Source organism: Montipora foliosa, chromosome 5 (genome assembly GCF_036669935.1).
Source record: "Montipora foliosa isolate CH-2021 chromosome 5, ASM3666993v2, whole genome shotgun sequence".
NCBI classification, from domain to species: Eukaryota; Metazoa; Cnidaria; class Anthozoa; order Scleractinia; family Acroporidae; genus Montipora; species Montipora foliosa.
The window spans coordinates 37,649,288-37,659,034 of NC_090873.1; the positions used below are offsets into that span (position 1 = coordinate 37,649,288).

General features: G+C 42.0%; 2 pseudogenes; both read right to left on the reverse strand.

The window, feature by feature from the left end:
* Window positions 1–262: 262 nt before the first annotated feature.
* Window positions 263–9,747, reverse strand: part of LOC138004151 (uncharacterized) — a 14,825-nt pseudogene continuing 5,340 nt past the window's right edge.
* The window catches only part of LOC138004475 (uncharacterized), a 1,733-nt pseudogene continuing 244 nt past the window's right edge, over window positions 8,259–9,747 (reverse strand).

Genomic DNA, 9,747 nt, shown 5'->3' on the forward strand with positions numbered 1-9,747 from the left:
GTGTGACAGAAAAACTTCATTTACTCGAAATGAGATGATCTTACTTTTAGATTTCCATTTCTGTCGTTCCGCCTTGGCCTTGTTCCACTGTTTTCATTGCATTATTATTTTATTTTCTCGTTTCGTAATACTCACAAAGGAGACCAAAGGTGTCATCGCTACAAATATGATATCATAATAAAGGATGATAATTAGGACACTAACTTATTAATATTTTGAAATTATGTGAAATGAAGCAAAAAGTAATTGCTAAGTGAAAGAGTTAATAACAAACCACGCTTGCATCTTCACCGTGACCGCAGTTGTGAATTTCCCATCCATTATGGCTACAGAAAGATAGGGAAGCTTCTCCACCAGCGCAGTGCACATCATCTAACCAGATCGGACCTGATCCTTGGCCATAATATGCACTTTGGTACTGACGGGTAGCTCCGGAGAAACCGAGCTGGCGACACGCTACGCTGGTATCATTCATATCCCAGTAATCATCACACACTGTGCCCCATTGTCCGTCATGATAAACTTCAACGCGGCCATAGTTAGCTCCGCCATCAGCTAGACGAATCCAGGAACACTTTACACTGGCATCTCTGCTGTGAGTGCAGTCATGGACACCCCATCCTCGATTTCTGCAATCGTAGATGTGTGCCTCGCTGCCTGAGCAAGCTACGTCATCCATCCAAATAGGACCAATACCTGGACCATAGTAAGAACCATGGTACGCTGCAGAAGCACCAGGGAATCCAAGCTGTCTGCATATTACTCTCGCATCGTTAATATCCCAAGTGTCGTCGCAAATTGTACCCCACTGACCGTTGTAGAAAATCTCTACTCTGCCACTTGATTTGGAGCCACCCTTTAGACGGATTGAGCCAGGGCTGATTGCTTTAGATAAGGATAATAATAACAACAATATAAGTTGAATGGCTATCAGAAGTACACTGACATTGAAATACGGTCGAAATCATATGTAGTCAAGCTCATTAATTCTTTAGTGAAGGAAGCAAAAAGATCTCCAAGATTTACACAGTTGCAGAACAAAGTCACCGTCAAAAGTTACATCCTGAAAGGAACGTGTACTACAAAAACTTAGCTACTATTCACTGGACATAGGAGATTTGAAACAACCAGGCATGGCAAGAGAGGAATAGGCGCACCGTGTTCAAGTTAGAAACAGAAACAGCAACAAACTAATAATGGGTACAATGCAATATAAGCAGGTACAAGGAAAGAGGTCGTGGCTCCCACGCCCCCTTTGACTCGCTAGCTACACTTTTCAATACACTGCACCCGCACAGTGGTCGCCAACTTTACTCCTGTCGTGATGTTTACCACCACTAGTCCTTGTGGCCTTTTGGTTTTGATCGTTAATACGGTGTAACTCTGCCTTGTGAAGAGTGCCTTTTGCTAATAACATATGGTTGTTTTTTATACCGAACGCTTGTTCAGTTGACGGATTAGAAAGATTTAGCATGTCATGTGATCATTAGTGGTTTCACTGTTGTGTTTTTAGTCGAGTATCTCGAGAAAAATGTCGTATGGCATATGTTCGTATTGTTTCAGTTGAACCAGGTATCATTACCCAAAACCTTTGATGATTCCTTTGCGAATACAATTTGCCTGACCTCATTTGAATGGCGTGCAACCACTATGTTACTCTCTCTAATACGGCGCGTCTACTTCTACCGTGCTTTGCCATATCCTAACTTGCTTGTGTCTGTGTTCGTCGTGCTGTCCCTAGATTTTTGTTGTGCTTATTGCTGTTAGGAACTGAGTTTTGACCCCCGCTTTCGATAGATATGTATTGTACTAACACATCTTTGTTGCTAATGGTAGAATGCCGAAAAGCCGTTCTCTGCAAGTGCTTGAAGAAGAAAAAGTAAAAGTATTATTTGGACTTGGTGGCTGATTGGTGATGCTAATTCTTTTGATTGGTAATTTCCTGTCTCACACCAATCGTGGCAAATCGACACCAACGTGAAGAGCCCCCTTCCAACCCCACCTCCCAAAAAATACTGAAAAACAAACAAGCAAAGAAACACTGACATCATAAACGGAATATCAGGGAAAAAGCCTGTCCGAGCAAAGCAGAGAACTAACGGACTCAATCCACTATGGCGGCAACCATCCGCATTGCTAACAGGCGAATTTTAACACCACCAGTCCATCCCTGCATCCTGAATTTCGTCAGAATGTGAAGGTATACATCAGTTCAATGGATGCGATAAATTTGCGGCTCTGTACAGCTATCAGTTCTATTTACATTTGGAGCAATACCTGCGTAACGTGCGACAAATCCACTGTATTGAGTTCCGTTATTGGATGTAAAGCGAACGAAGAGTTGATTTGAAGAACTCGTGATAGGCGAAGGAACTGAACTTCCGCTGAATCTCCCAAGCAAAGGGGAGGACGATGAGTTCCCATCGTACACGGTGACGAAATCATATCCACTTTGCGTTTGAAATCAGAAGGTAAGATGAAGCTTGGCGTTTGAAGAAAAATTCCAGAAACAATCCATATTGCTGCTGTACGTTGACTGGACTCGTTTGTAGTTTGATCGTATTATTCCGCTTGTATTGCTGACGTCAAGGACAAGCAAATTACTTGAGCAAGAGTATGATACAGTCACCGTTGTTTCTGCGGAGGCCGAGAAAAAGTACATTGACAAAATTGGTGTTTAATATAATAATAATTTTGTTTTATAACTTCGAAGACAAAGGAACAATGTGCGGAGGCGCATCTTAATAATAACCTAGAAAAAACAAAATACTGCAAAATAAAATGGATAAAATGGTTGCTTATGATAACGAGGACGATGATAATGATGACAAAAAAGTGGGACAGACAAATGTGAGCTGTTTTCAAATGAGTATCGTAAAAGAAATACAAAAGTACTTTCTTCCATCGTTCACAACAGATGCAAACAGCGCAATGGACCAATCCAAATTCGCAGCAATTCAATGTAACTTCCGTGCAAGTCGTAATTTGTTTTCGTTTTCCGTCTCATTGGTTGATAGACTGGAGCGAGATTTTTAAACCAATCACCAAGCGTAGCAATTGCAATCGGGTAATTACTTTTGACAGTCATTTGGGAACTACTCCAAAATAAAGTTATTTTATCTGATTTCATAAAATGTCATGAATCCCATCCGTAACGCAATCACGACAGCTCCGGTCACAGAAGAATAAATTTAATGCACACTGTTAATAATTTAAATGTTCTATAAACTTAGTGCTGTCAATAATAACGATATAACAAGGTAAAAATTATGCAGTCAATGAGCCCTTTTTTTCTTAACACAACTTGCGCAGCAACAATGTAAGGGTAACAGAATGAACGAGACAACATCCGTAAAATTAAAAAATAAATAAATAAAAAGGAGCAGGGAGACAAGAGACATTACAAACAGACAAAAAATCATTACATATAGATAACGCAATGTACATATGTTGGTCAATCTTCAAACTCTCCCCACGCTGAAGTCCAACAGGATAAGGAAAGTGAAACGTAAGTGGTGGAGAAAGAAAGAGAAAGAGAACAAAAAAGGAATAGGAAATTCAATGCATTGCAAGAGAAAAATGAGTTCGAAAGAGTTAAAAAAGAAGGAATTCAGTTAAAAAGATGAAGAAAATAAAGATGGACACAGATAAAGATAAAGGTCATTCCAATGACGTAATATTCAAAAACGTTTACTGTAGCTACCTCTTACTCTACATGTATATTTCCGTCACTCCTTTCTTACTTGTCGAAAATGTTTGTCAGATTGAACTGCATGTGGTGGTCTTACCTCTGCAAGTTTTTCCGTCCCCAGCGTATCCGGGCTTGCACATGCACTGGTAGGAGCCAATAGCGTTTTTGCATGTAGCATTCACATGACACACAGGTGAAGAAGCAGTGCATTCATCAACATCTATAACAGAAAGGAACAACTTTAACCGCGAGTACAGTAACATATGGTCAATCTCCAAACCCGACCCAGTGAGTTTTGCTTTAAGTGATGGCGTCTCCTAGTCTATTTTAATTAAAATAAAATACAGTGTACCAAGGATGTTTGGATACAGTCAAACTCGCCCAAAAATTAAGTGATTCAAATTCGTGTTTTACAGAACTTCTCTTTTCTCCAGGCATGTTCGCTTAAAATTGAACCTTTCTTAATCTCAGAAACGGAATTTATTTTATCCGATTACATAAAATGTCATAAATCGCATCCTTAACGCAATCACGACAGCTCCCGTCAGAGCAGTGGAATTTAAACGCGACCTGTTTAATAAATCAAATATTCTATTAACTTAGTGCTGTCAATACTAATGCTAACAAGGTAAAAATTATGCAGTCAATGAGCCTTTATTTGTAAAATGAAACACAACTTGCGCAGCAACAATGTAAGGGTAACAGAATGAACAAGAGAACGCCAGTAAAATGAAAAAAGAAAAAAAAAAGCGCCATAGGAGCAGAGAGACCAAAGACCATGACATATGGATAACGTAATGTACAGATGCTGATCAATCTTCAAACCCGCCCCACACTGAGGTCCAACAGGATAAGGAAAGCGAAACGAAAGAGGTGGAGATAGAGGAAGGGAACGAAAAAGGAATAGGAAATTCAACCGATTGTAAGAGAACTGAAAAGGAGTTCGAAATAGGTGAAAAGAAGAAGAAGAAATTCAGTTAAAAAGGTGAAGAAGATGAAGATAAAAATAGAGACAGATTGAGATAAATGTCATTAAAATGACCTAATTTTCAAAAACGTTTACTGTAGCTCTTACTCTACATTTATATTTTCGTGCAAGGTCACTCCCTTCTTACTTGTCGAAAATGTTTGTCAGATTGAGCTTCATCTGGTGGTCTTACCTCTGCAAGTTTTTCCGTCTCCAGCATATCCGGTCTTGCAAATGCACTGGTAGGAACCAAAAGTGTTGTTGCATGTAGCATTTACATGACACACAGGTGAAGACGCATTGCATTCATCAACATCTAAAACATATGGGAACAAATACATGAAATGATGGAAAGGTGCAACGCGCCCGTGGAAAGGATAGAATACAAGTTGCTTGGCAACGGGCGAAAGGACAACTGAAAAATCAGGATTCGAACCTACGACCTCTGTAACACCAGTCGGATGCATTAACTAAGCTACTAGAACTCTTGGAGAGCTGGTCCTGAATGGACAATGTGTCCCGCTTGGTCTGCAAGCTCTAGAAAGTCACACGCCTCAATGTTCACAAATACATGAAATGTATTTGTAAAAATTAAGGCGTATGACTTTGTAGAGCCCGCTGACCAAGCAGGACACATTGTTAAATCAGGACCAAGATAAACAACCCAGCTCCCCAGGAAATCTGGTGGCTTAATGGGTAGAGCATGCGCATCCAACCAACGGTGTTACGGAGGACGTACGTCTGAGTCCTGCCTAAGACTCGCATTTTTCAATTGTCCTTTCGCCCGTTGTCAAACAACTTGTATCCTATAATAGGAAAAACGTTAAGCGTGATTAACGTGCGGTCGATCTTCAAACCCACACCTTAAGTTAGATTTCAGTGAGATGGCTTTTGGCTTTGTCAATCATAGTCAGAATTTATATGACAGGGATTTTTTAGAAATCGAATGCCTACAACTATGAAATGATCCATAACCCATCTTTTAAGTAGGGCTTAACGTGCAAGAAAAAGATTTCAGTTTGACCCTTAAAGTCCCAGGTGGTGCCCCATGCATGAGCAAGTAAAATATAGTCTGCCGCTAGACATGAGTGAAAGCTGTAAGTGGCTTTGTTGAGGCTGGTGATTAGTAATTTCCTGTCTCACACCATTCGTGACAAATCGACACAAACGTGAAGAGTTAGAAAACATGCTCGCACACGATATTATTGGGGAGGTAACTGAGCCAACCGATTGGGTCAACTCGATCAAATGCAATGCCAGAGAAACGCCAGAAGGAAAAAACAAGGTCAGCCTTGCTTGGGCTCTAATGGCTTTAAACAACAACAGTTGCAGTTCAAACAGTTTAGGACAGTGCCTTTGTACGAAAATGGACGCGTGATCGCGTTCGACGTGCTAGTACCCTTTGTTATGTCAACCACTGAGAGTAAAAGGATCCTATGAAGTTGGGGAAGGGTCTCGTCAATACTGCGGCTATAGTAATGCTCACACCGTATGTGCTTATTTAAATTACCTCTGCAGATTTTTCCGTCCCCAGCGTATCCGCGCTTGCAAGTGCACTGGTAGGAACCAAGAGTGTTGTTGCATGTAGCATTTTCATGACACACGGATGAAGAAGCAGTGCATTCATCAACGTCTACAAGGTAAAGGAACAGCTTTAATTTAACTGCAATTAGCATGTAGTCCATCTGCTTACCAACACCCGTACCAGTATGTGCTAGTCGTTTTGTGAATGTCTTTACTGTAGTTTGTCCATATATCTTTTAGCGTCTCTCACTTGATTGATAATGCCAGGTGTTTGTGTGCGAATTGATATCTGCCAACTTGAACTGTTTTTGTACTGTTGCGACAGAGTGTTTGAGCTGTTGGAGATGGTCAGATTCCTTGAACTGAAATCCTCGCCCAAAATCATCATTTGCACTGAGATCTTGTTTTTCCCGTGATTGTGTCCATTTTTTTAAAACTTGTTAATGTTCTCGTTGCCAGGTACATAGCCATGATCACGAAACAGAAGGCTTTCAATAAGAGTCTTGTGGACCAGAACACACAAGTCATCTTCATGGACGAAGCCCATGTGAACCTGCTCGATCCAGACGACTGGAAAATTTTGACTCAAGGTGGCCTAACAGCACACGATCGCAAATACAAGAAATCCCACCCGGCGGTCATTCCATGTCCAATGTTCATTACATGTCAGGAAGAGATGAATTTTGGTGAACAGCACAATGCAGCCATGGAGGCCCGTCTTCGCAAGTTTTAATCTAGAAGCCTAAACTCTCCTTCAATTCCAGGGGTGCAGAAGTCACTGAGAGACAACGCAATGAACTGCCTTATGTGGGCCAGGAATGTCGCAGTCACTCCAGATGACGAACTACCACCTCCGATGCCGGGATCTGATTCAAAGCCACACGAAGTTGACGACGATGAAAAACAGAGAATCAGAGCCATCAACTTAGACAGTGAGAGCGACCAGGAAACTAGCGAACAAGAAGAGCTAATGGCGGAAGAGGGCACAGATATAGAAGACTTGGGAGAAGAGGAAGCAGATTCAGACACAGAGTCAACACATTAAAGAGGATGGGTCAGGACTCTTGAGACAATTTCGAAGCTTCAAGATCTGCAGCCATGCCATAGCCTTAAGAACAGACAACTCGGTCTAATCGCTGCTGGAGTGAAACGCGCCAGAAAGGAAAGGGAAAGTGAAGCCCAGCGAGCTAAAGAGCGTATTCTAGAAGAACAAAGACAACACTGGATCGCCCTCGGCATGATAAGACAAGAAGATGCTCACCTCCTTGAGACGGTGCAGGGCCCTTACCATCCGACAATCGAGCGTTCAAGAGACGAGTACTTTGCCAAAAAGAAAGAAGAAGAACAGAAGATGTTGGAAGAAACGGCGGCCAAATACTGCGAGAATGAATGGGTGTGGGCTAAAGAAAAGGAGCTTCGACAGTTGCAAGAACAGGAGGACGAAGCGACTGACATGGACGTCAAACGCGCCTTGCAATACATGATAGGAGTCACCGTCGAGGCGCTTAAGTTGCACTTTAAGCGAGATCAGTTACCTGGTCTTTTGAGACTGGTAATAACGGAAAGAAGAAAGAGAGCGATGGACAGGAAGTGGCTGTCTATCGAACAAGCACAACGCGTAACAAGTGTATGGGCGCCCATGCCCTATCCATTTGATGGGTCCGAAGAGCAAGACCAAGAAATTTTCATCACTCCCTCCTCACAAGCATCGACGTTATCAAGAGGCCCGAGCCAACGTGTTCAGGGACGCAATTCCAAAAAAAGGTCAGCCCAGACCAGTACTCCAGTTCCAAAGAAGGGAAGAATAACGCACTCCTTTACGCCGAGCCAACAGTGATACTCGAGCTTGTTATGAGTCAAAGTACTAAGATATTATTAGCAATTTATTACCCAGTGTATGATGTACACCAAGTCTCTGCTGAAATGTAAGAATAAATGTCATAACTGGAATTGTTGTATTCACGTCCTGCGTTCGCGACGAATTTGCTAAACTTCCTAAATGCACGTCACAGAAAACGAATTGTTAAAAGAATAAATTTCATGCGATGGAGGGTAAATGTAGGTGACCTGATTTTGCTACGGCTTATTACATTTCGAACTAACTTTTCTGGTCGCACGATTTAAAAGAGAGTTCGGTTTTCGTCCTTTTTGAAAATGAAAATCTGGATCTCTAAGAATAGCTGTCCAATTTCCGAACCCATGACGATCTAGTCCCATCTTCAAATATTTATCCTCTTCAGGAGTGAATAGTAGAATTTTGCTTCCTCTCAAAGAATCGGGCGTTTTTGAAGCATTCTGGCTTTTGAACTTAGAGGGCGTAATGAAAATGTTGTCTTCTTCGGGGGTCGACCCATTGTTATTTTCTTGTTTTTCAGGCGAGGACGCGGATTTGTCTGAAAGTCTTGATCGGAGATCCATTTCTAACTCAGAGCCCTTCTCGCCATAAAGTGATTTCAAATATTCGCGCGCCTTGGTTGCCACCGCTCGGGATCGTTGCTTTTGATAATGCACTCTTGCCATAATAGAACTATGCTTCTGATCCTCGGAGATTGTGCCCTGCGCCTTACTACTAAGTTTCTTGGAGCTAGCCGTCTCCACCATTTGTCGGTAACGAGTAAGGTGAACGTATTTTCCGATCGCGTCAAACACCAATTTGCTCATCAGCTCGCCAAGTTTGTTGTGTTGGCCGTCATTTCTTGTGACTAAGACGTAGTCACAAGTTGGTTTTAGGTTTGGCCGAATATGGTCGATGTAGCCATCTAACACCTGCATGCTTGTGTCGATAAGGAAAAGAGAGTCGAAGCCATATTTTCCAGCGGTTTTAAACATTTTCTGATCGACAAATCCATCGTTGTTCTTTGCTGAGCGCACCAATTCAACAGTTAAATACTGGTAGGTCATTGAGCGTGAGCCTTTAACCTTGATAAACAGGTATACCGCAAGGAATTTTGTTGCAAAGGACAACTCCAGTGGAGATACCGTACCCGGTTTATCCTTGCATGCTTTGAGAACGTTCTCGTAGCGTGTAGCGTGGCAAGTAGCGCTTAACAACCTCCAGAAGCTCTTCTAGTGTGGCCCAATGTCCCTTGGATTCTAAGGTGTCGATGTCGAGTTCATTTGTCCATTGTAATCGCATCATTTTTGAAACTGTTTTACGGACTTTTTTCAGATAGGTTTCTGTAGACAACAAACCCCTCAACACAACCTCGAATGCCCCGTTTACTTTTCTGAAATCCATCAGTTCGGCAATGGCGTCTAAATAACCAATGCGCCCCGCGTGCCCAAGTTTCCATTCGTCCTGCATTGTATCAACAAATTTGAAGAGTAGATTAGGTGAGCACAAACCAAAGTCAATTGTGTCCAGAGAAGTTCTTTTTCGTCCTCGCAACAGAATTTTTGAAACTTAAGACATTTGCTAACGATTTGCTTCGCTTGTCGGTCACTCCTGCATCCTCCACCACTCCCTGTTAGCCAAGAAAGAAGTTCTTCCACGATTACACTTGAGCGATCAAATGTAGGTACAGATGTTGCTGTGAGTGTTGGACTTGGACTTCTTCTTTTTTGG